This window comes from Tachypleus tridentatus, chromosome 4 (assembly GCF_004210375.1).
Source record: "Tachypleus tridentatus isolate NWPU-2018 chromosome 4, ASM421037v1, whole genome shotgun sequence".
Taxonomy (NCBI): Eukaryota; Metazoa; Arthropoda; class Merostomata; order Xiphosura; family Limulidae; genus Tachypleus; species Tachypleus tridentatus.
In genome coordinates, this window is record NC_134828.1 from 59659048 (window position 1) to 59686382 (window position 27335).

Sequence of the window (27335 nt, forward strand, 5' to 3'; positions counted from 1 at the left end):
TATATATATCAGATTATTATCATAATGAGGTTATCTGTTGTCACCTAGATCAATAACATTATAATAAAACTCTGAATAATTAACTTGGTTGGTAATAGTTTAAAAAAAAAAATCAAACGAAAGCTTGAGATTACTGTCGGCATTACTGAAGTAAGCGATAAATGTGATATAAGGTCTTAGTACTGATATATTTCATCCAATACTCTCCACTTCTTTCTATCATCAGTCGTGAAATCGAACCTAGGGCAAAGAATATTAATTTCAAGACGTAACACACCAGGAGGGACTGCTACTAATCTGTTGAAATGACTCCGTGTTGTTAGAACAGGTTGCGGTAGAGAGGCGCGGCCCTCCAGGAGTTCATACATGAGGGTGTTATCACTGAAAGTTTTAAATTGTATGGCTACTTCTTCGTGTTACAGAAGGAAGAAAAATTCTGTTAAAACGTTATCAAAATAACTGATAGTTCTAATGAATCTGACACTATCCGAGTAATGTGGTTCAAGTAATTTTCCTCCACTACATGAGAAGAGTTGCTATGAATACAGGCTTTACAAAAGTGCTTCCGAGTTTCATGAGATTTGTATTTTAGAAAAAAAAAAAAGGTTTAAAAGCATTTACGTAAAAGTAACGTATCTGTGAAATACAGGAAATATTTTCATCATTTTGTTATTAGTTTTTGCCAAATGTTGGTTATTTTTCTGCTGATGTCAGGAATATATGGTATGCAGCAGTATATGGTTTCGTGATTTTTTAATTCGTGGAATATATTTATTTTTTCTACGGTTTGTGGGGAGAACTTATTGATGTTGATGAAGTATTGTTTTATTTTGTATAATTTGTATAATGAAAACATTATACACACACACCTAGACAAAAAGAAAAATCAACTACCAAAAATAAATATATTCCACGAATTAAAAAATCACGAAACCATAAACTGCTGCATACCATATATTCCCGACATCAATAGAAACATAACCAACATTTGGCAAAAACTAGTAACAAAATATGACATTCCAGTTAATATCAAATTTATTCTCATCAGTTATTTCTTCCTTGTTATATCATGTAAGGCTGTCAGTAAACCTTAAGATTTGGTGTTCTTCTCAATTGCTCAATTTATTACCTATCTGCTCTGTCAGTGAGATGAAATTACTGTTTGTTCGTTTTTTTTTCTAGTGGTGGCTGTTTAGCTTATAAAATATATGCTATCAGTATTAACTTCGACGCACGTATTATTGAAAAAAAAAACTTGTTATTTTCAGTCAAGTGTGGAATAAATGTACGAATTTCTTAACTGATTCATAACTGATACGTTACCGTACAATAGTAAGTTCAAAATGTAAGCTGTTAGGAGTGTATTCAATTTGACAGACATTCTTCACTTATACTGTTAGAGAATACTGTGTTTAACCGATTCAATTCGTTTTTATTTCTTCAAACAAACTTCGAACATTTATGACAGAAACATACAAGGCGAACACTTGTATCTAAGGCCTCCATCAGTCATTTTTATTATGTAGGTTATTGTCATTACGAAGCATAACACATGGACATACTGCGCGCGATGAAGCTTTGGCGAGATAAAGAAGCTAACCTTATTCCTGAGGTTTTCAAAACAAAACCAGCAATCAGCGATGAAGAACAAATGTTACAATTTTTTCCCTGTATATGTGCCCGGCATGGTCAGGTGGTTCGAGCGTTCTGAGAGTCGCGGGTTCGAATTCCCATCACAGCAAACATGCTCATCCTTTCAGTCGTGAGGGCGTTATTTTGTTCAGTCAATCTCACTGTTCGTTGGTAGAAAAGTAGCCCAAGAATTGGTGGGGGTAGTGCTAACTAGTTGCCTTCTCTTTAGAGACGGCTAGCACAGATACTCCAAGTGTAGCTTTGCACGAAACTCAAACAAACAATTACTCAAATATCGTTTTCTCTCTCGTCGTTATATAACCATAGATAAATGTGCAACTTGATCATATGGAAATGTGCGATTACTTTCGTTATTTACATAAACCCGAACTAAATATTAGCCTCTGAATTGGTAACATGCAATAGCAAAACAAATAAATAAAAGTAATAATAGTATTTAAGAATAGTTAGAATGCATTAATTCATTAGTTGGGAAAATTAATCAATGTATCCATATTAACGTAATGGTAAAAATAAGAGAAGAAAACAATTTAAAAAGTCGATTCAGTAGTTATATTCTAGCTGTCATCCATGTTTTCGGCCTTAATCCCAGGAATGTCATAGGTTAAGCTAGAAACAGGTCTATTTCAGTGTTTTACTCTGGAAAAATGTTTTCTTCACCTTTTTCAGCTCTCATGTTACACAGAGATAACATTGTCTATATGGTTATATACATAGCTACTTTTTCCTGGTGACAAAAATTCTGACCACAATCAGAGGTATACTTACCAAAAGCAATATCCTTAACATGGATATTTGTATTTATTACCTAAGGTTTCGGGATGCAATTATTATGTTAAGAAACACTTTTGTTTTGTGCTGCTTTTTATGTTTTGTCATATTTAGTCTATCATAATTATGGTTTTTTAGCGTCTCTTTTTGCCAACGGCTCCGAACTTGGGACCACCATCAATGTGCCTGCGTGCGGTCTATAGAGTCAGTCCGCCTTGGCCCGGCCCACTTTACTAAAATCGTCGACCCGTTAGACTTGCGTATGTTATTTAGGGTAATTCATGGAGTACGTACAAAAATTGACACAATTTCTTTGTCTTGTAATAAAAACTATTTGGGTGTTTAGTTTACTGCGACAACAACAATGTACTCCAGCTTTTAATTTCGTTACTTGTGTTTACCGATTGCGTTAACATGTAATTTGTTGTTAAGGGTGATTCAAATACAAAATAATTTGTTGTTGCAAAATTATTGGACATGATTTAAAGATAAATGTTATTAATTCTTGAAAGAATCATACAGATGCACACAGTACCATATAAACTTTTACAGATACGTATTTTGGGTATGTATTCCTATATTACTTCAAGTTGCGTGTGAAATTATTTATTATTATTTTTTTAAATGCGAATGCTTACAGTTTTAGATGTATTATGAGCCTCAGGGTGGCCCAGGGAATGTCCTTATCTATATGGAGTACCCCACTACTAAGATGAACAAAGAGAAACTAAAACGCCCTAGAAATGTCAACTAAACTTAAAGAGTAAATGTTCGCTGAACATTTTGCCAGATTGAATCTGGCATTGAACTTTATGTTCCTGGTCCTCTTCGGGATCCTGCGGGTACCATTTTTGAAATAATGTGTTCACACACACTATCACAAACTAACGAAACCAAATTTGGTAAAAGTACTCAAGACTATAGACGGGTGTTTTCAAGGCGTTTATTTTCGAGTACGTACCTAATGTGGTAGATATAGCTCTCTATCAAGAAGTTGAATTGCACCCGGAATGTTACCCAGACATGGTGGAGCTCTGGAGTAGGTGTCACTCAACCTGAATCTGGTAACGACACTGGGTAACAAGCTGTTATATTTCAAAATATATCAGTATCCTCACTCACAAACTAAAGGGATCAGACGTGACACTCGTGCTCAGGTACCTAACAGACCTTGTTTATGAGTACAGTTTCTCTTAGGGTAGCTATAGGAGCAATTGTAGATAATAGAGGGACTTGATCAATACAAAGGAGCTTCTATCAGTCTTTAGAGGGCTTCGGGTCCTTCAGTAAAACGAGGGTATTTTATATTTATGATATTAAATATCACAAGTATAGGCAACAACGTCACGTAATATATATTGTAGTTAAAATATATTTTAATTAAATCTAATTATCGCTGGCTCAGTGGTAAGGTTGATTGGGAACTTATTAAGTTATAATTATCCTTTTGCCAGGCGCAGTGCAACTCAGCATTTTGTGCAGCTTTGTGCTTATGAATCAACTGCAATAATTCCCTGCAAACTTATTTTGTTTTTGTTTGAACATAAGTATCCAGACACATGAGCTTACAAGCCGTATGAAGTAATAAATTTATAAAAAAACTGTGTGAAGTCGTTTGAGTCTTACGTTTTGTACGATATAAGTTCTTGTCAAGTACGTGGTATAACATAAGTGATGTATTGATAGTTTTTACTCATTCGCTATTACATGCCTATACACATATGTTAGCCTATTTTGAAATCGCTACACGTTAAAAACAATGTCTCTCCTGCTCCAAGGAATAGACGTTGATGACGTCACCTTTGAACGTGACGAACTTTGAATTGCTTTATATTAACAGTATGTTAATACATTCTTGGCTGTGAGTATACTAATCCTGTGGATGATTTTACGAACAAAAAAATTGCAAGGATTCTGAAATACATTCTGTCCCGATTCTGCTTGAGAACATTTGTTAGTGTTCACGACTTTTACACCGGCACATTGTAGTAGAAACCCGACTCAGCCGGTATGGTTTGATTCATCAGTGTGGAATCCCGGTGTCATATAGACCTCTGAGACTAATCATAGATTGAATTCGTTCAGCCGCTGACTAAGCATGCGTAAAGCTGCGTCATACGGTATTAGATGCGATCCACACTTTCACACTTATTTTATTTATGAAATCGAACCGTCATGAAACAGCACTTTAAGTAGGATTTTTACATCAGTCTTTCAGTTATTCGTTTTTTTGAATTGAATTAAAACATCCTATGATTTCGTAAAAGAAAAACCTATACGTAATAAAATTACTCTGTATATTTATTTAGATTAGTTTGAAGTTGAGCAAAGAGCTACACAGTGAACTATTCATGTTCTGTCCACCACAGGTATCGAAACCCGGTTTACAGTGTTGGTCCGCAGACATTCCTCTGTGCCACTGGGAGGAGGGGAGGGGAAGGTAAATTGGCCAGACTTGCGAACCGACTTAGCTTTAAAACATATACTGGTTGTCTCAACAACTAAAGTCTGACCCCTCATTTGATTTGTTTTACGATGTTTTATGTGCATCTCGATTAACTCTTATATTACTATTCTTTGTTCTTACCTGACCTTGTCTGGAAAGGTTATATAACACCTTATATTTACATCCAATCCTTCGTTTAACAAAAAAATTAATCGTAGCAAAAGTCTGAATCTGGAAATAACCAACTCAATCACTGCTTTGAAGTAATCGAATTGATTGCCTCTAAATCACCAGTACTTCTTATTAACACGTACCTATACATGTATACGTTTTTTTGGTGAGGATATACATCATAAAAATTAATTAGAATAAAAATTAAACAAATTTACTTGAGAAGGCGAAAACGTCAACAAAACTATGTAAGATTGATATATAAATAATACAGTTTCTATACTAACTATAAAAGCATTAATCATGAACAGCTTCTAATATAACTTGAACGTGCACAACAACTCCGGATTAAGACATGGGCTTACCGGGCTGAAGCCCAGGGTTTCACACTAATTAGAAAGCCTCAAGCTATGACTAGAAAATGTATTGCACGTAAAGGTTTTGTCTCAAGGGGGCTTCTATAAGTTGAAAAGCATAGGGACAACAAAACTATTGGGTTGAGGAATAATTCGTGAGCATTTTTTTCAAGTTAAAAAATATATTCATAAATGAAACGCTTTCGCAAAATATTTCATGTCATTTGGTAGATAATTTTTTGCTCTAATTGATGGTGTGTTTGATTTTCATATGTCTTTAATTTTTGCTTTCATTTTCAGCTCATTAAATGGAATGTCAAGTGGACAAAATCGAGCATTTTCGACACCATCTGCTTTTCGCATTTAATTTCTTGCAATTTCGTTTAAAACAATGCCTACTATATACCTAGGTATTACATGAAATAAAGTATCATAATAAATGTTTCGGGTGTAATGTGTTCATGCATTGAAGTATTGTATAGTCTTGCATGTAATGCTTGAATGAAATTATTTAAAAACGCTCACGAATTATTCCTCAACCTAATATTAATCCGGCCTTGATGCACAGAATTGAATGAGCAAAGTATCATCCCATGTTCAATACTAAACCTTTACACCAATCATATTTGGTGACGAAATTCAATCCCGCGACTTTCAAATTAAGACCCTACTAGGTTGTAAATACCAGCAAGAGGTCTAATTTACCTGACCCTCCTGGGTATTTAACATCAATACCCAAATACCGACACAGTGAAATACCAGCAATGCACTTGGTTTTGGTATTACAACAATACAAACGTTAAACTATGAGAATTATAATTAGTTCGACATCAAGAAATTTCTTGTTTAGAATAACAGCAGTATACTAATATTAAACTATGAAAAATGTAATTAGATCGAAACCAATATTACACTTTATAATTACAAGAATATTAATATTAAACTATAAAAATGTAATTAATTATATACCCCAAAATTACTTTTTACAGTGTAATAATACAAACACTAAACTTTGAAGTGTGTATTTACAACCATTGAAGTACACATTGTTTGTATACCATATAATATTAGAACTAATGAAAACGAAGATAGAACAATACAATATGAAAACTTTGTTTTACTGAGTGTCTTAAATATGTATTTAAGTAAAATCAAAACAATCCGCTACAACTAGATATATGAAAGCTGTGGCGTACGAAAACGTACTCTATGAACGTACTATGAGGGACAAAACATATACGATTAGTTTCCTAATACATAAAAAAGATTATGATTGCATTACGAGGGGGGTTAAAACGCTTATGATCAGTTTCACAATGTAGAAGAATTATTCGAGTACAACAAAGGACAGAACCTTTATGATCAGTTTAACAATACTTTAAAAAGGATTATTAATATAAAAAGAGGGGCATAATATCTACGATCAGTTTCGTGACACATACAAAGAATTATCAGTGCACAATGAGATTGTATTGTAAGTTTATTTTTTCTAATAGTGTGCAAAGCTAAGTTATTACATACATGATAAAAACTAAGCAAAATGTTTTTGTCATAACGTTGTTAACACACAATAAGTTTAAAATTCAAAAGCACGCTTGCCGCTAGGGGATCGTTTTATTCTAGAATTTACATTTTTCTCGGCCTCACTCTTGATGGTGGGAGTTTATGCTTGACTTGAATGTCATGACATTGATGGTAACTGTAATTTGCTGTAGTTATTTAGTGCTGGTTCGTCCAGTAGCTACCGGAGATCTATATGTTGCTCCTACGTTATCGTGCCACATCTTCAAAAATGTCATATTTGTCGAGCGTTTCTTTATTTGATTGTGTCTGGGTAGCCAGCTAGTCATCTAACCTTCAACAGCCGCCATGTTAAATCAACATGTGTGGCCAGTCGACTCCAAGGTTAAACAATGAGCACGCTGAAACCCCGTCATTACGTTTGTAAAGTGTGAGTGGAAGGACAGGTAAAAAAATGTTAACTACACAGTTTTTTTTATAATACTTGAGCCTACTCTTTGATAGTATTTATCATTCATTTTTTTCTCTTTTTACTACTTTGTTTATTTAGTCCTTCTTGTTCTCCAATGCACTAATACACTCTCCAGGTTGCAAGTAAAAAATAACTTTTTCACACTTGCATTTTTGGTTAAGCAATTCAGTCTTATATCCAATTTTCCAGAACAGGATAGTGTTTGAACATAATACTATCCCTTCTCCAACCACTTTAAAACTGAATGAGTTTGCTGTAATCTTTATGATGATGTAATATTTCGTATTTAACGAGAAATTACTTTTACTGACTGAGGAACGTCTGTTAAAAATTGACTCACACTATTGCACAAAGTTTTACAATTACAGCTTTTCTAGCGACATTAGCAATTTTATACTTTCGGCTAACATATATTTGCATGTTTATACCTGTTTTCATCATATTTGCTAAAACATGAAACAACGCAACCATTGATATAATGTTTCTCTAAAAAAAAAGACAACAAAAAATTAACTTGGGAAACAAAATAACGTCTACAAATGTCTGAGACAAACAATTCTAGAGTGTCACATGGCCTTTTCAACTACGTAAGTGTCTCAGTACATTTAATATACAGGATATCTGTTTCATATAATCATGGTGAGCACAGCCTTTCTAAATCCAAAGGAACGTGTGTGAAGTATTAGAGTTTGAGTTTTATGTTGTGCATCTTTAAAGTCAACAAAATAGAGCTTTATCACATATTTACTAAAGGATGTTTGGTTGTTTTGAATTTCGCGCAAAGCTACACGAGGGCTATTTGCGCTAGCTATCCCTAATTTAGCAGTGTAAGACTAGAGGGAAGGCAGCTAGTCATCACCACTCACCGCCAGCTTTTGGGCTACTCTTTTACCAACGAATAGTGAGATTGATCGTAACGTTATAACGCCCTCACGACTGAAAGGGTTAGCATGTTCGGTGTGACGGGGATTCGAACCCGCGAACCTCAGATTACGAGTCGAATACCTTATCTAATATGAAACAGTAGCATTGCTACTAAGTAGCATTATATTATTTTCAAAACTAAACGAGTATATTTTTGTGTATTCCATGAAAAGTGAGGGACTGAAAATGTCTGATCTGAATGACATTAGAAAGCAGTATTTTTGTTTTTGATTCATACATTCATTCAAAATATTTCCTTTATTAATAGAAAACGCAGTTTGTAGAATATTTATAGATATATATCTATCAACGTTAAAAATTATTCATAGTATATTATAATACTTGTTATAAACAAAAAATAATATTAATTATTAGAGGAATTTGGTTATTTTTAACCTAAGCGGTACCTTATATGACACATTACCAAAACAGGCAGATAATAGACCCCAATATTCAGGCATATCCACCTTTAATAGAAAAATACCGAGAGGAAAAATGGTAAACACTCTAAAAAGCCCCATTCACATACTTGACTAATGACCGAACATCAACACTGAGTGTCATGGTTATAACACCCCAAAAGCTAAAAGTGAGGAGAATGTCAATACACATAAATGTCAACAGCAGCTACTTTAAGTCAAAAATTATAAACAAATATTAGCCTTAATAATAAATGAATGTCCATTTTAAATGTGCACAAACACCAATCGATTCAATTTATTTATATTCTAATTCAAAATATATATTATAAATCATTCTTAAAGAACAAGGGTAGTGCTTGATTTCAATTTTTGTAATAAAATTCAAAATATGTCTTTTATCTGAGCTGTTTATTACTGAAACAGCTGAAAACTACCTACCATATTACCAGAAATTTTGTTTAAAGGCATCTAATTACTCTTATATATGTGACTAGTGACCATGAATGAACCTAATTAAAGTGTTGATATCTTCTCAAGACTATCTATCACCTGATATACCTTATCGTAAAAACACGAACAGAATAAATTCAGTATAAGATAAAGAAACACCTGATGATCACGTGAATAAAAATATGTATTACATAAGAGAACAGGTGATTTTCAATCGAAAAAAAAGGAAAACACTAAGAGATAATGGATTTTTAAAGAACCAATCATTTAAGTATCTTGTTGTTGTTATTGTTGATATTAAGAGAGGGAGTGAAGAGGCTAGTTACTGTTATATGAATTGTGCTTATGAAAGGGGTGGAGCAAATATTATAGACTCCCCTAATCGTTTAACTGTAATTCGTTAAGATGACAATACTGCTTTCACCAACAGCTAAGAAGTACACTTAACCAGAATTACTTAAGACAACACCTTTACAAAAAGTGCTTCTGTTAACTAAAGATGATCAATTATTAACTGTTAATCTAACGCCAACAAAGGGCGTCACCTATTATTTTCAAAGACCAAAAATAAGTACACTTTTAAGTTTTTAAAATTCTGTTAAATACATTTACAACAATCAGTATGATATGCCTGTCGATATAGAAATAAAGATTACTGTTCTATTAGTTATAGTTATCGGGTAGGAAGTAACACTGCCTATGACTTGGAGTGTTCATTGAAATGTCATTTTAAATATCTCCTCAATAGTTCATCGGAACTTTAGAATACTAGACAGTGTTTCCTTTTATAACCGTATGTATGTAATGACTGAGTCACAAGATATGAAAATGTCATAGCAAAAAGTTTGAATTTCTTGTTCTGCTTCTTACAACTCAGAAATTAAAACAGTGGTGTTAACAAATTTCAACGAAGTGACATAATTTTAAATGCAGAATCCGCTTTTGCAGTTATTATTAATAATTTTTTCAAAAATCATAATTCTATTGTAAGCGATGTTATAATTATCCCTTGAAGTTAGCTTTCTTATAAAATTTTTTGTTCCTTTAAGAAAGTTAAGTACAGTGTGAAACAGGAATAACCAGCCAATAATAGATAAATACAACCTTCCTATGTCTATCAAAACACTACATTAAGAAACAAGAAAAGAAATTATTTAAAAAAAGGAAGTATTTGTAAGGATGACTAGTATTAATTGTTCAAAAAACAATGCACACAATATAGCAGGGATGGCATTTGCATCATTCTTACATAATAACAGAGGTAAAAATTAACGTATAGCAACATATATAAATATTCAATGATATTTGAATTTAATTTATCCTATTTTTGTTTGTAAACATTCTACTACACTGTGTGCCTGTGCTATTACGTAGGAATGATGCAAATGTCATCCCGAAAATCTTGTTTGTATTGTATTTGAATGATTGATATTAGCCATCCTTACAATTACTTCTTTTTCGAAAATCTTTTTCTTGTTCATAATTTGTAAACAATACTGAAATGAAACAGTAATAAGAAACAAATTTAAGTTAAATATTAGAAGGAACAAAAAATTCAGCTACACATTTCTGTCTCATTAATGACATCAAGTGCATTAAAAGACGCAGCTGAAGGCAGAACTGTTCAGGAGGTTAAGGTGGTGTAGTCATTGTTTTATATAAAGTCATAGAGTGATCATATAAGGACACTGGATAGAACGTAGAATATAAGACTGCATACAGCTTAATATAATTTCAGTGATCATTTGAAAACGTTTCACGAGTAAACTACAACAATATGATCCAGGCTCTGGGACTTCTCACACAAAACGATGGTATTAAACAAATAGCAGGAGCAATACACGAAAGAAACGTCGTGGGTAAATTTAAAAAATTGTTCTTGTGCCTAAATGTTGGCTGAAAATTGTTGACACAAAACTGAATCTCCGTTTTCCCCTCCTGATAAATCTTGTAGCAGTATGCTGCAACGTCGGCTGGCACCGTTTCTTCACACACACACAACTGAACCCTTCTCTTACTTCTTCCTGACGAATGATGTAAAGGTATTTTTAAACTTTGGCTGGCGATGTTGTTTTGTTGTTGGTTTTAAAATAAATATCTGAGGCTCTCTCCTTTCTGATGAATCTTGTAAAGATACGCTTAAAGTGTGGCTGGCGCTGTTTCTTCTTCAAACACGAATGAACCCCTATTCTTTCTAACGAATCTTTAAAGTTTTAATATACTGAAGAACATCCGCAGTGTAATATGATGTTTTGTTTATAAACAGAACATAAAAAAACGTTAAAATGTAACTACTGGTTGGTTAAATGTCTATATAAGACAATTTATGTATAGTAATTATAACTACTTATTTACTCTTAGTGTAATTAACTTAGGTACATTCTTAGAAATATCACAAAACATTGGGTGAATTACTCTTTAGACACATTTTGTTTTTCATACGTTGCACATCATTTGGATGTTTTGAGAACATACAATAAAAATTAACGGTCTTTTGTTATGTTATGAAAGATTTGATTAGATATTTTTATCCACAGAATTGTGCCAGTCCATACAAGTGAACTATTACTATTATAACCTTGGAAATAACCTTATGTATGACTCGTATAAATGGTGCTGTAAAACCTTTTATTGGAACGCTTTCACCTAGACTCCTGTCAACTGGTCAGAGGGAATTTTACTGATTTACAATGTTGAAGTCCAAACAGCTTATTGTGTGGCTTTGTGTTGAAATAAATAAAATTCAGAGAATATACGTACCTTTTACTGGCATTTGTCGGTCTGATGTTGTGATTTGTGTGTTTTTCTTATAGCAAAGCCACATCGGGCTATCTGCTGACCCCACCGAGGAGAATCGAACCCCTGATTTTCGCGTTGTAAATCCGTGAACATACCCCTGTACTAGCAGGGGGTATGTTGTGATTTACATTTCAAACTTTGTCAATGCTTGATGCCTAAAAAACTCCAAGCGCAATGTTTATTTCGAAAGTCCAGCATTGCTGAAAATAAATCATTCATAGCTTTTTCTACTCGTGGAAAAATACATCTTATAAAGTGGAAACTGCCTTCCCAAAATTGCAGACCCTGTGAACACACAAAAGCTATATGGCTGCAAAATATGAGATCCCATGTCAGAATCCTTAACAGTTTTATAGAAATATTAATTAAAATAATATAGTAAATATTTTGTGAAAGTAGATAGGAAAAAAAACAACAACTCTAAAGGTAATATATAAAATACATAACCTAAAATCATTACAAATTATGAACACGAACACGTGTTTAAATATATATTACTAACTTTATTTTAATATCATGATGACTCAGCAATTGCTTGAGTGATTTTAACGTTAAAATTAGGAGCTCGATCATTGTAGCGGGCACAGCACAGACAGCCATTCTTTTAGGTTTGTTCTTAATTAAAGAAATAAACAATTACTCTTTAATATAAAAAAAAACTGCATTTGTTTATATCGAAGCTATAATAGTTCTTATATAACGAATAAAAACAAATCATGGAGTTTCAAAAATTGTATTAATTTAAAAAACAAAACAAAAATATTAAAGCCAAATAATTCTGTTGCTGAAAAAATAAAGATTTGCAATATATGTATATTTATATGTACACATATCATTCATCGTCGAAGACAATGTATCGCTGTGTAGGGGGGCTGCACTATATCAAGGAGAAAGAACACTACATAAGAACAGTGAACATTGAAATAAATGTGACTTCTTTTATATGTTGTTAGTGTTATTTACAACCACTTTATATGCAAACCAGAAAAAGACAGAACTTAATCTTGTCTGAAATAACTATAGATTGATAGATTTCCCTTTCTTTATCTAATTATTTTTTAGGAAATAAGCCAATAAAATGCAGATTTCCATTACTATTTTATACGTAGATATTCCCACAAATATTCTTATATAATGTTCATCTACATATGGCAAATTTTATACTTGAACAACAGAGTGTTTCTTATTTAGAAAAAAAAACTGTATTTATCAAACTTAATGCATTGTTGTGAATGTATTGAAGCTTACGTGAACGTTGCAGTTCTACATTGCTTAATTACATTGCATTTCTAAAATCAGTCAGTAAACGCCAGCAACGAAACTCTGAAATGTTGACGCTGTACGTAATACAGAGAAGAGTAAGTGCTCTGATTCAAGTTTACATTATTTTCCACATGCTGTCAACCTGAAATGATTAATACTTGTTCATAAGTGCCGCTACGTATATGTATGAAGAGGTAGGCTTAACATGTAGTACTTAACATGTACGTTTGACGTTATCGAAGTATCTTTTAACGGGTTTCTTGTAAGAAACACGGCCTTTTGAGTGTCAAGCAGGCTCAGCGTCTGGTAGTGAATTAATGGGCCGTGGTGTATGTTAACCAGCGAACCAGATGCCGTATCGCACTGGCCAGACGTGCTGTTCGCGCCCGATTACGATGATCTATGTTCCCGGAGCTCGCGTATCTCAATTTTAGACCGACTTTTGCTCTAATTATGGAGGCCAAAATCGCCTGTGAAAATGCCCTTTCACGGTGTCTATAGAGACGTAAGCCTAGCCCACAACGAGCTGGGCTGCATGCCAGATAAGCCAGGTTATAGCCAACCGTACTTTTAACTGAGGTGTCATGTTTGTCTCTCCAAGCTGAAATCTGAGGATTAAATTCACGTTTCATTGGATGATAATGGAATAATAGCTGCAGCTGTAAGGCGATAAGACCCTAACTGAGAGCTCCAGCAGCCCAATACTATCCTAATCCACTACTTTAAAGCTAATTGATTGGAGCTATTACGTTCTATCTCTTGAAATAGCTGTTATTATTAACCGCTACAGCAAAGAACAATGAACACCCATAAAATAAAGTGTCAAAATCTTATTTTTTCCCTTTTTATCGTACCTGTTTCGGATGGTGAAATGTTTCAGTTACTTAAGTTTACATTAAATCGTTATTTCGTTCTTTTTTATTTCTTTTTGTTAACCAATATAAATAAGTTAGTGTAGGATTTAAACAATGTAATGAATAAAGACAGCGGAAAATTATTAGACAAAATAAAACACGCGTGTTTTTAGTGTTAAAAGAGTTAACGTAAATTTTTTGAAATAAAAATAGTCATAGAATGTTGACTACGTAATCCAGTCATGCCAAGTATATTAGCCAGAAAAAAAAGCTATATTTGTTTGTTTGGAATTAAGCACAAAGATGCACACTGGGCTATCTGTACTCTGTCCACCCTTGGGTAGCTATATTTATAATTGAGTTCTATATATGTTAACCTTTTGATTTATTTGGTCGTAATTGAAACATTTGAAGTGAATGACACATTTAATTACACTATTTTTATATTATGTGTGGAATGTTGAAAATGTTTTCAAAGTGAAATAAATCTCACTTTAAAGCAAGGAAATTATGATCTATATTTTATATCAAAATAGATGGATACATGTGTAGAAACATCAGTTTAAAGTGGTATCTATATTTTAAAGTAAAAATATTTATGTAATCAGAATTTTTTTGTCTAGTGGACTTGTAGATTTAAATATATTGCTGCTACGCTAGGTATGAAAAGTAACATCGAAAAATAACATTAATTTGACATATAAAACTAATGCAGCTTTGATATACCAAACTATTTAACACCATATAGAAGATATAGCCACTTTTAACATTCGTCAGCACATATTCACTTCACTGACGAAACTTATTGGTAACTAAACGCTGTATAATCATGTTCACATGATAATTAATAATCACTCGTTAGTTCATTCTCCACAGCATTCTTGACATTGATAAATAGTTCACAGTCTGCCAAGGTTAACAGGGCAAAACAACAAAGCTGATTATAATTAACTGGAACTGAATGAAAAGCATACAACGTTTCCTTAGTTTTTTGCAATATAACATGCAGATTAACCTCAAAAGTAAAATAAAAAAGTAAATTCCAAAATACATTATAATTTTAAGAACTCATCTATTTTACCTTTTTCAGATGTATTTTTCTAGTTTACTGTGTAAAAAGCAATAAAGCTTCTTCCAGTTATGGTTACAGTAGTTTCAATAACTCAGTAAAATCCGTCAGAAGGGGCTATTTGTACACTACTTAGTCATTGTTTTATATACAGTATTACAAGTCGTATAAAATATTTTAAATATTTTCTATCCATAACTTAGAGAAAAATTCTATATTTGTGAATATCTATAAGTTAGTTTAGCTCGTTCTGTAGTCTTATACAGACCATGCGTTTTAATCAAATTGTAATTTAGAATAAACGATTTTGACTGTGACAAATTTAAGTGAGATACTTACCGTTGCTGTAACCACGATCCTCTCGCCCCCCAGTGCCTCAGCAGTATGTCTGCGGACTTACAACACTAAAAACCGGGTTTCGATACCCATGGTGGGCAGAGCACACATTGTGTAGCTTTGTGCTTAATTCAAAACAACAACAACAACCACTATCCTCAACTTTTCATGTTTTCAAATTCTTCCTTACATTGTGGTTTGGTACTTGATAAAGTAATTCGTAATTTTCAAACGCATATATTTCAAACCAGGAATTTTAAATGTTATTTTCTAAAAGTGATGTTTATTTTAAATTACACACACATACGCGTAAAAACTTTGCAGATTTTGTGTAATTTTAATGAGCTAAAGATAATTAATTTTTATCAAACCCTTCGTTAGTAGTAATTAAACTCATAACAAGACAAGGAGAAAGATTTTTTTTTAATTTTAAACAATTCAAATTATGAGAACGTATGTAAAGAGCACGTGTATTAATTTTCACGTTTTTGTCATTCCTAAGTAAAGTTATGGTGTTAAAAATATTTATGTTATGGATTTCTTTACCACTCCTCTAATTATACATATGACATATATGAAAACAAGTGTACTTTCAGAGATTGGGACATCATACTTTTGTCTTGTGCTCAACTTGAAGGTTATAAGAAATGTTTAACAGAGTTTCCTCGGCATGTGCATTCGCTCAAATTTTAGGATCAGTGCTACATTATATTAAGTTGTGACTAGCATAGGTCACCACAGGTACAACGCAACGGTTATGTAAGTGTAAGTCTAAATTCGTTTACGTAGCTCACTAAAAGACCCTTAAATTAATCTGTTACATATTCACTATTATAAGTTTATATGTGTTACTAAGGGCACAATGAAACGCTTATACTTACAAGAATCCATACGTGAAACTGTTTGTATACCTGACTACGAAGTTTTTTTTATGTTTATACTTCTGAATATATGCACATTTTACAGTAATCTGTACATTAACTTACCTGTATTTGTTATAAATTTATAAGATTTTTTGAAAGTGTTAAACATTCAAGGACATTATCAGCGTTAGTGTTTCTTATCTTATACTGAAGCATGTAATACATAAAACCGTTCATATGAAAACCGAAATTTTAGCCTGTAGTAAAGACTGTTACTTTTGTATAAAGAATGTGCTAGAATATTACGCAAAACTACAGAAAGGCTATTTGTGCAGAGCTGTCTCTAATTTACCAGGGAGAGACTAGAGGAAAGGCAACGAGTCATCACCACCGATCGCCAACTCTTAGGCTACTCTTTCACTGACGAATAGTAGGATTGGCTGTATCATTATAATGCCATCACGTTTGAAAGGGTGAACATGTTTGGTGGGACGGGGATTCGAAACCTTGACTCTCAGATTGCGAATCAAACTACCTAACCACCTGGCTATGTATATTGTTTGTCTGTACTTAAGCAGAAAGCAATACAATAGACTATTTCTGCTCTGCCTACCACGAGTATCGAAAGTCAGATTTTAGCGTTGTGATTCCGCAGACATGCTACTAAGGGGGAGAGCTAGAGGGAGAGTAGCTATCTAGTCAATAGCACCAAGCTTGTAATCATAACCTACTTTTATTAAATATCCAAATCATAAAGTAGAACGGAACTCGTTTTTATTAAATGCACTATATCATATCACAGAACCATAACTTAATTACATTTTACTAAATACACTACATCATAAAGTAGAACTGTTATTCAATCAAATTTTAATTTTACTAAACATGCTATATCGTTAAGTAGAACCATTACTCTATAACAAGGGTCACCAAACTTTTTTCACAGGGGGCCAGATTACTTGGGGAATGAGAACCGCGGGCCGCATAATCATTATTTATATGCAAAAACGGCTCGTTTGGGCTGAGAAAACACTTTACATAGAAGAGCGAACAACGTGACGAACACCTGACGAACCTGACGATGACCGAAGAAGGTCGAAACGTTGTTCGCTCTTCTATGTAAAGTGTTTTCAGCCCAAACGGGCTCGTCATCACTCATAATCATTATGTTCAACACTCATAAGCTAGAACGAAAGCTTTCTGTAAAAGACTTAACACTAAGTTTTGGATGCCACATTAGCCATGTGGGAGTAGCATGCAATACACACATATAATAAAAAAAACAAACAGAAATACAACCAACATTTTTATTTACCAAAAGGTTATCAAAGAAGGTGACATTAGCAAAAACAATTGTCATATCGCACATAGTGAGTACACATCTGAATTTTACTAAGCCGCAAAAAACTTAGTGAGATTTATGAAATTGGCGTTTGTCTTCAATGTTCGGTTTTGAATTGCTGCATCCAATCATTAAAATTGCTTTCAAGTGTTCATCAGTCAACCTTGATTGATGTACCGACTTCATATACTTCATTTTTGAAAATGCTTGTTCACAGACATAAGTTGTTCCAAACACTGATGCCATGCCAGATGCGAACTGCTTCAGCTTTGGAAAATCATCTTCAGGTATGCAGCTGTAAAATTCAATAAGTTGTCCCTCTCTGTGTTTTGCTTTCAACAAGTCATTTCCTTGCAAATCGATAACCTCCAGGTGAAGTTCCACTGGCACGTCATCAATGACACAATCAAAAGGATTCTGAAAGAGGAGAATGTCACTTTCGATTCTGTCGAGATCCAAAAATCTCTCTAAAAATGCTTATTTAAATCACCAATAATCTTTTTCTGAAACTCCAGGTTGACATCTTCTGTGATTCCAGTATGAAACTCATTGAAACACTGAAAATGATAGAGGTTTCCTCCTTTCAAATGTGCTTTAAACAATGACAGTTTTCTCCGAAATCCTTTAATGATTCTATAGAGATCACAGACAAGGTTATTCTTCCCCTTTTCAAGTTCAATTCATTCATGTGGGATGTGATGTCAACCAAAAATGACAACTTTAACAACCAGGTTGGATCCGACAGAAGTGGATCGGCTCTATATTTCTCGATAAAAAATATATCTATTTCTCTTCTCAGCTTATAAAAACGAGACAAGACTTTACCGAAGCTGAGCCACCTCAACGCCGTGTGATAAGGCAAGTCACAGAAATCCGAATCAATTTCTTAAAGAAATGCCTTGAATTGGCGGTGATTAAGTGCATGGCCCCGAATGAAGTTCACTACAGAAATGACTGGTTTCACTACGTAAGAAATATTTAAGTCTTTTCTACAGAGTGCTTGCTGATGTATGATGCAGTGTATGAATAGAGCGCTTGGGAGTTGAAGATCTTCCAACTGTTTCCTGATCAGCCCCACCAGACCCTTCTTTACTCCAGCCATGTTTTTTCCTCCATCAACTGTTATACCTCTAAGCTGATTCTACTGAAGGTTATAGTCTTGCAAAATTTCATGCACCTCAGTTGTTCTTCCGCGCATGCTGCAAACTGATGCCAACTCTTCCGTGATCAGAAAGTCCAAATTAACTCCACGAAAGAACAAGAGAAGTTGTGACGTACTCAAGAGATCAGTAGACTCATACAGTGCCAGAGAATACCATAGGAAGTTTCTAGCTTTTTGGCGTATCTGTAATGCGATGTTCTCTCCAAGGTCTTCTGCTCTCCGTACAACTGAAGTCGCTAAAAGGCTGATACTTTAAAAGAAATTGGCTTTTTCAAGACACAGCTTATTTGCTGCTTCCATCATACACTCTTTGATGAAGTTGCCGTCGGTAAAAGGCTTTCCTCGTTCTGCCATTCTATGCACTATTTTGTAACTTGTACGAGTGACAGATTCATTTTCAGCAAACTTTCTCGTGAAGAGATTCTTTCGAGATTCAAAAACACGTTTCATGGATTTAAATTTCTCAGAACGGAACTTTCCTGAAAATTTCAAATATGTTGATAGATGTTTTGTTTCATAGTGACGCCGAAGATTGTACTCTTTCAAAACGACAACACTTTCGGTGCATATCACACAAGTAGCTTTCTGGTTTTTTGTTTCCATAAAGAAGTACTTTTCTCCCCATTCTTCATTGAAAGCACGACACTCAGAGTCCACTTTTCTCCTTTTAAAAGCAGCTATAACGATGGGTGAAAAAAAACAAAACAGGATCTAAAAATGAAAAACAGAACGCTGTGAGAAAAGTATTGTACTAGTCCAAGAACGCACAAACAAAATATATTGAAAGGTACGTTTGCCACGACACTTACCCAAGAACGAGTTACGAAAAGCGCATAACCCGACTACTAAGAGAAATGAGCTTGCTGAAGCGGTAACCCTAGCCCGCTGAATTTACAAGACGAGTCGATAGGACGAGGGTTAAGTGTGTACTTGTTTTCGAAATCCTAATGCTTTCATAGATACGTGCCTCGATATGAATAAACGGGCAGCAAGGACGAATGAAGAATTTTACTATTGGATAAAATTGCGCGTGACAGCCTTGTTTCTTTTTATCATAACGTCTTGTGTTTGCCAGCTTAAAGAGACCATCGGTGTGATTTATTTTGTTATGACAGTCGGACATTTGATGAAATGTCTCTTTCTATTTCCAAGCGGCTAGCTGCTGGCGGGCAGGACAAAATGACCTCGATCTGGCCCGCGGGCCGTAGTTTGGTGACCCTGCTCTATAAGAATACACTGTTATTGAACATAGTATATGGTAAATTAATACCGTTATTCAATGAGAATAACCTGCGAGGCGCTTTCTTTTGCTTCACGAGGATAACGGTACGTCCACTTCCAACTGAGACCCTCTACGAAAATTAATTATTATTTTTTATTTCATCCAGCTATTTAGAATAACTTCTGACGTCAAGACATCAGACAGACTGTTAATTGTGCTTTACATATATTGATATTGCATCTTACAGTGGAGCATTAATTAATTAAACTCACTTTTATTAAATATACTGTGCCTTAAATTAGAATGTTTAAGGTTGAAAATATTCAAATATTTGTTCATATATTTTAGGATGTTAAAGGCTTAAGACATTTTCTGTTCTGAAATTATATATATAAAAAAGACGTGAAAGTGAAGCTAAGTTATGGTAAGAACGTAATTCATGTCAAATATTTAATAACATGAAAATAGGAGGATAAAGTGTTGTTTGCTAAAAATATTGCAAATGCTTTGACTAGTTTAGTGTATGACTTCTTCTGAATACATAGGCCTACAACAGTTTTATTGTTTTGAAATCTTTACATGCTCTACGTTAATAACTGTACGCTGAATCCGAAAATATCTATTTCTCTCCATTGCTTAAAGATTTTTCACATAACGTCATATGTTCTTTTACATAAATGAATAATATTCATTGAAATATGTTCACATTTTGTTATGATTAAAACGTTGACAACTACTGGCTATAGATTTCTCTAGACCAATCTCGACGTGAGTATCTTATTTATCTTACTAGAATCCAAACATAATGATAAAAAATGTCCATTGTGGTAAACGAAATAATAATTTGGTTTAAGTAATAGTTTTTCATCCAGATTTGAAAAAAAAAATTTCTTGAAAACATAAAATTAATATTATTTTCGAAATCTGCGTAACAGAATTATTAAAGCTAATAAAACTTTTATAAAACTTAAATTCGCAAGCATGTGATATTGATATACCAATAAGCTCATTTTGTGTGTGTGAGATATCTGGAAAATTGAGGTTGAAAATGTCATCTAACTTTTAAGTCGAAGCGAGTGTTGTTATCTAGCTGTCGTTCATCTAATTTATTACTCCATAATTTGGGGTCGGCTAGAGCAGATAGTCTTTATGTAAGCTGAGACGAAACTTCAAAGCAAGCAAAACTTATACACTCTATATTGTAAAGAATGCTCTACGAATGTGATTAAACTTAGAAACTTCATTTGACATTGTTAACATGAATTATGCTCTTAAAAGACAATCATACTTGTACTGCTTTCTTCCTTCGTTTTGATGTCGGATATATTAACTAACTGCTGTGATAGACTGCATTAACTACTCATTTACCTTTTAATAACTTTATTAATATTGCATTGCCCTTATTGCATTGTATGTATATTGATTTTTAAGGTATACAATTTCGGGTTTGTTGTTAGATTAAGGTTTTACGGTTATTATAATAAAAAGGTACTTTGAGGATTCAGAGATTATTATTGAGTATTTAACCAAATTTGATTTTCTTCTAGACATCAGATAGTTCAGTTTCAGACCCACAACAAGTGAAATGTTTTATGAAACCTTTGTAGCAGTGACAACATTGTTGACTATGTTGAGTAACTACTTCATGAAAGCATTCATTAACTTCCATCTTTAAGAATTTTATTTTTGCATTCACTTGTTATAAATTCCATGGTTAATTTCCACTCACGTTAAAATGATTTATTAATTTTTGTTGTTGTTCTTCAGCTTGCTTCGAATCGCAATCTTAAATGCAAGCTAACTGTCCCCGCAACGTCTTGCACTACTATTTATGTGTTGCTCCTCTGAAATAAGACTGTTTCTATTACGGGTCGACTTGCAGCCAGTAAGAGTAGTCGCAACGACGAACATCAGCGAAAGTAACATTATTTTTAATTAATACGAACTAGCCTAATATCAGCTACTTGGGAGAAGTGACGTTTAAGCAGCATTTTTATGTAGCACAGTTTAATGCAGCCGGTGCGTGCAAGGCACGCACAATGTTATTATTACATACGAAAGAATCAGTCACGTATTCTCTTAATGAACAACTTCGTATTCTCGTCAATTCCCAGTCATACTTTGCGTTTTTAATATATATATCTGAATCTCTTTGTTTTTGTTACGTGCACGTGAAAGAGAAGTAAGTTTCCCTAATACTATAACCTTTAATTCCTCCATATTTTAAGTTTTACAATGGACATGATCACTCAGAATATTGTTATAGTGGTATAGTCGTCGTACATGGCAGTTTTACTGTGTAGTTCTATTTCTTACAGACAAGTTTATTTCATAAAGCACTTTCTAAAAAAATATTTCTGATGATAAACTGAAATACATTTTCATACATAATCAAAATAATAAGACACTCGAACAGGTTATCAGTAGACATGGGTATAATTGTTTTAGAACCGTTTCCAGATAGATGAATAACCTTTAACAGATCCGTCGGGTGTTGTATGAATGATTAACTAGTTGCATGTGTGATGAATGTTAATTCTAGTTGACAGTCGTGTGAGCTATCGCGAACAAAAACATGTTGTTTCACGCTCTACAAAATTACCCATAATTATTGTCTGTGGACGTTTAAACTAAGATAGACTGCCGGAAACCGTGGATAAGTCATTTAGTTATTATCCTTAACGGATATGTTGGAAACCGATGTATAGCGTGTTAACGGACACCTGGTGTTTGGATACAGAAATGGGTTCGCGTGATTTTATACCGCTATCGTCCTTAACAGCGCATAATACTTTGTCTCCATGGCAACCTGTTAAATAATTTAGAAATTGCTTTGCTGTATTATATTGTCACGCATTTCCTAAAAATTATTGTACGTAATATACGTTATTTCTATACACAACCACTACCTTGATTATCACTGTTTACGACTATAGGGAAAATTTACTGTCAATAATGGAACTTTTTAACGTAATCTTTACTTTAATGTCATGTTTATTATGCTGTATTTTATATTAAAATTTATTTGCTAATATTAATATCAATATTACACTTAGCAACCAAGTCGTGCCAAGCTTCGATTCCCGTGATTTTTTTTTAGAGTTAAGGTCTGACAAGGAAAAGTTCTCACAGTCAAATCTTTCCCTAATAAATATTTTCCAGTTAGACGGTTGTGCTTCAGTTTACCTGGTGTGATGTACTTACCTTATCGAAATATTATACATGGGTAATATCTACATGACTTTCAACGTCATAATTCTAGTTCTGTACGATATCTAATCTATGAATCTAGAATCTTATTCTTTTAATATCTAACTAGATGAGGAAAAGTTCTCACAGTCAAAATCTTTCTTTAACTGATATCTTGTTAGACGGTTGTGCTTCAGTTTACCTGGTGTGGGGTATACCTACCTTAAGGAAATATATGAGGTGGCGTGTGACAGTACTAGTTAGCTCTCCAACTCGGTATTTATTGATCGGCCAAGAGCTTGTTCATATTAAGATATATTACCTCCACCTCCCGTTTTCTAAGAAAGTGAATAGCTGCGTCCCGTGATCAGAATTTCTAGCACTAACTTTTCAAAGCTATCAACCAATATGAAAAACAAAGAGATAACCCTGACGAGTGAATGACAACAACATTATATTTATATTACATCTGAGAAAGTAATTTAGTTTACTTTGCTGGTTTCACAAATACGACACGAGATATTTTGCTTAGCTGCTGCTACGGTCCAATAAAAACATAACAGCATTTCACGACGAAAAGTGTATACCTTTTTATTATGTTTTTATAGCTTCATTGTAAATGTTAAAATTCACCTGAACCAGGTAATGCAAGCTTGAAAACTCTCTTCTTTTAACAATATAAAAGTTATATTCCCCAATCGTAGAAGAATTAGAGAAATTCCAGGTATTTTTATATCTCTTTCACAAAGGTCAATGAAGTTGTATCACACATGAATATATTTTACACAAATATACACACTGCACGATGTGTTGTGCTCGTCGTATCGATCGAACCTGTAATTTTAGTGTTGTAAAATGAAAAGTGTTTACCTTTAAAACCTTTATTCAAACAACACAAAGAAAAATGTCAGGGTGTTTTCTGTAAGCTATTAGTTCTCGCAGGCTCAAACTAATACTTTTTTCCGGTGTACCATTTATCTCCGTGCGTACAATCTTGAATGTAATGGTCTTGTAAAAAAAAAAAAAAAAAAAATCCCTATTTGTCTGTACTCCCAAATACAAGACTCATGTTGAAATGCCGTCACGTGTCTATACTCTCAAACACAGGGCTTATGTGGAAATATAGTTGTGTGTTTGCTGTAAAAAAAAAAGCTCCATGTATTTATAAACTCAACACAAAGTCCGTGTATTACTATCTTTATGTGTATCACCTCTCAAAAACAAATCTTATATGGAAATATTTTCATGTTTCTTTTCTCAAATACAAAGTTTACGTGAGAATATTTCTATGTATCTACTACTTTCAAACGCAAAGCTCATGCAGAGATATTTTCATGTCTACGACCAAATGTGTTCGTTCTGTGACATACATATGTATCTCCACGTGTTCATCTTCAAAGGTAAAAATTTTCACATGTTCATTCTTATGCGTGAAATTTCAAGCCTGAAACCTATATATTTGGTTTTCCATTCTTATTATTTTGTCTTCCTATAGATGCTTATGTGCACGTATTATTTCTATATCTCCTAATCTTATGTGATTTACCTCTTATCTAGAAGCAAATATTTTCGAACTCACACTCAACAGTTTATCATACCATTTACTGACTGCCTTAGTAGGAGATACATCTGAATACGAGTTACTTTTCTTGTTTCCTACAAAATGCTGAGAGTGACGCAATGAGATTTAGAAGAAATCTGAAAACGTCTGTAACTGACGTTATGTTTTCTAATATCTAAATAAACGTTAGCTGTAAAAATACTATAAAATATTTGAATAAGCATTGTTATCTATATAAATCTTATTTCTGTACTTCATTTCCTTGCCTTTATTTACAAGTTATTTCAATCATTTAAATTTTCGCTGATCATATAAACATAGGAGGATTTTCGTATAATTTCTAAATTTAATGCATACTGTTAAGGTCCGGCATGGTCAAGCGTGTTAACGTGTTCGACTCATAATCCGAGGGTCGCAGGTTCAAATCCCGGTCGCACCAAACATGCCCGCCCTTTCAGGCGTGTGGGCATTATAAAAACACCATATAATAAAAGTAATCCTACACGATGCAGTCTGAAGTTTTGATCCATTTTTTCTATCACCTAAATTCGATCAAAACAGTAACAGTTCTATAGAATAGGAGGATTTTATGAATGTAAATATGCATCACTGAGCTAAATATGTTTCATTCAGTAACACAATGGTACGTCTTCGGACTTATAACGCAAAACATCGGGTTTCGATCCCCCTGGTGGGCAGAACACAGAAGCCTATTCTATAGCTTTGTGCTTATGTTCAAACAATCTGAATATGTAGCTTTTATTTATCTTATTTTTAGGAAACTCCTGAGAAGGCGACGTGACACAAAAGCCTGTGAAACGGCAACCGACACTTGTTAAGGTTTAACAAGAATACTTACTAGTTATTGTAGTTCAGTCTAGATCTGGAACATTAAACATTTGCCTTCAAAACGTTAATTAAAAATATTTTCCTCTCCTTATTTTTTGCTTTATTTTTGATAAACAAAAAATTATTGTGAATTTAATAAAGACACGATAAACTTTTAGAAAATTAAGTTTTAAGCTCACAACGTGGTCAGGGTCAACATAGCTCGAATTAGATTTAAATTATATAGTACATGTCACCACTGTAATTATATTTTTAATTCATTTATCAAGTCTTTTAAAATGAGCAGTTAAATTGCATTAATACCTCTAAAGCTCCGATTCCTTATACGTGAGCAACACTCAAGTTCTAAACCGTTGAATCGCGTATTGTCTGCTAAAGCTTCTTCCTTACTTCCCCTTCCTTCATCCTTACTTCCACTTACATCCTAGCTATGTTGCATTATTTTGTTTTCAACGTTTATTGTATTCAAAGAAACACCGTATATCGAAATAATCTTGTTGCTTTGTAATACATAGATTAGCTCTTTTTTTCACTCCCTCTGTTTCTAATTTTAATGAGTTGTCGTGAAATAGTTGGTAAACTTTTCAAGGATCCTGTATTTAAAAAATGAATCCTACCCTCTATAGGCAACATATGTTGCAACTTACGATTCATTTCTGATAACATCTATTATTGTTTAATATACATTTCGTAACACAATCCAAAAATTTACATTACTGATATTTGATCAACTAAACTTGTATAGTTATTACCTTTGTTGATACTAGAATGAAATTCTTCCTTTTATAGAATCAATAATACACTTAAAATCAACCTGTAAGTGAAAAAAAAGTTTGACCTATTTTTGACAGATGTTAATAGTACCGAATATATTTTGATTTATATTATTCAACACTACCTTTCTTAGTCCCATACAAAGAAATATTGTGCTTTATGCACTTTTTAAACTCTTCGTATCTTTATTATGTGATCAGAAGTTTACAACTCGCTTTGAACTAAAAATATAATATATATACTTTTTTATTCACTTAAGCCTTTTCTGACGTTGTTTTAACTTATATTTCAAGCAACCGAAACTTGATATATTTACCGTCATATGTAGCATTAAGATTTTTTTATTACATGCAACTGTTTTGGTCAACACTAGCACACAAAATCACTTGAAGTCGCACGAGAAAACTACCAAACTGGTTTATCTCCTAGCGGCTAACACAGTCCCTAAATTATGTCAATTTCAGGTGATCTAAGGCAAGAGTTTTAGTTTGAGCGTAGATTTAAAACCCTGATCTGCATCATGCCGGGTGGGCTTACCGCTGATGGACTCCCGCTTGGGTGGTGGGGTCAAATGGCGCAAACTACCATTTTATCTGATGGAGACAGACAGAAACAGCCGCGGAACTTGGGTGACACTGGAGAATAGTTCGTTTGGCAGCTGTTTACTTGATGAATGGGTATTTCTTGTTCGTCCACTGGAATTATTAAACATCTGCTTGTAGTTAGAAGTAAAGAGAAAGGAATGTTTAATATATACGTATTGTCTATATGGTCAGATCAGTGCTGCGTAACAATACTTTGTGCCCATTTATTTTCTGTCGAAATAATGTACACTTTAAAAGTGAAAGGTAATTTTACTACAATGT

The 27335-nt window shown here is 33.5% G+C and overlaps 1 protein-coding gene and 1 long non-coding RNA gene across 3 annotated transcripts in view; both read left to right on the plus strand.

Annotated features, from left to right (window-relative positions):
- LOC143249219 (homeobox protein engrailed-1-B-like) overlaps positions 1–27335 on the plus strand; it is a 56949-nt gene that overhangs the window by 17887 nt on the left and 11727 nt on the right. The gene's annotated exons all lie outside the window — the stretch shown is intronic.
- LOC143249220 (uncharacterized) lies at positions 7040–11945 on the plus strand. Its single transcript, XR_013027638.1, has 2 exons — positions 7040–7364; positions 11724–11945. It is a non-coding gene; the product is annotated as an uncharacterized LOC143249220 (long non-coding RNA).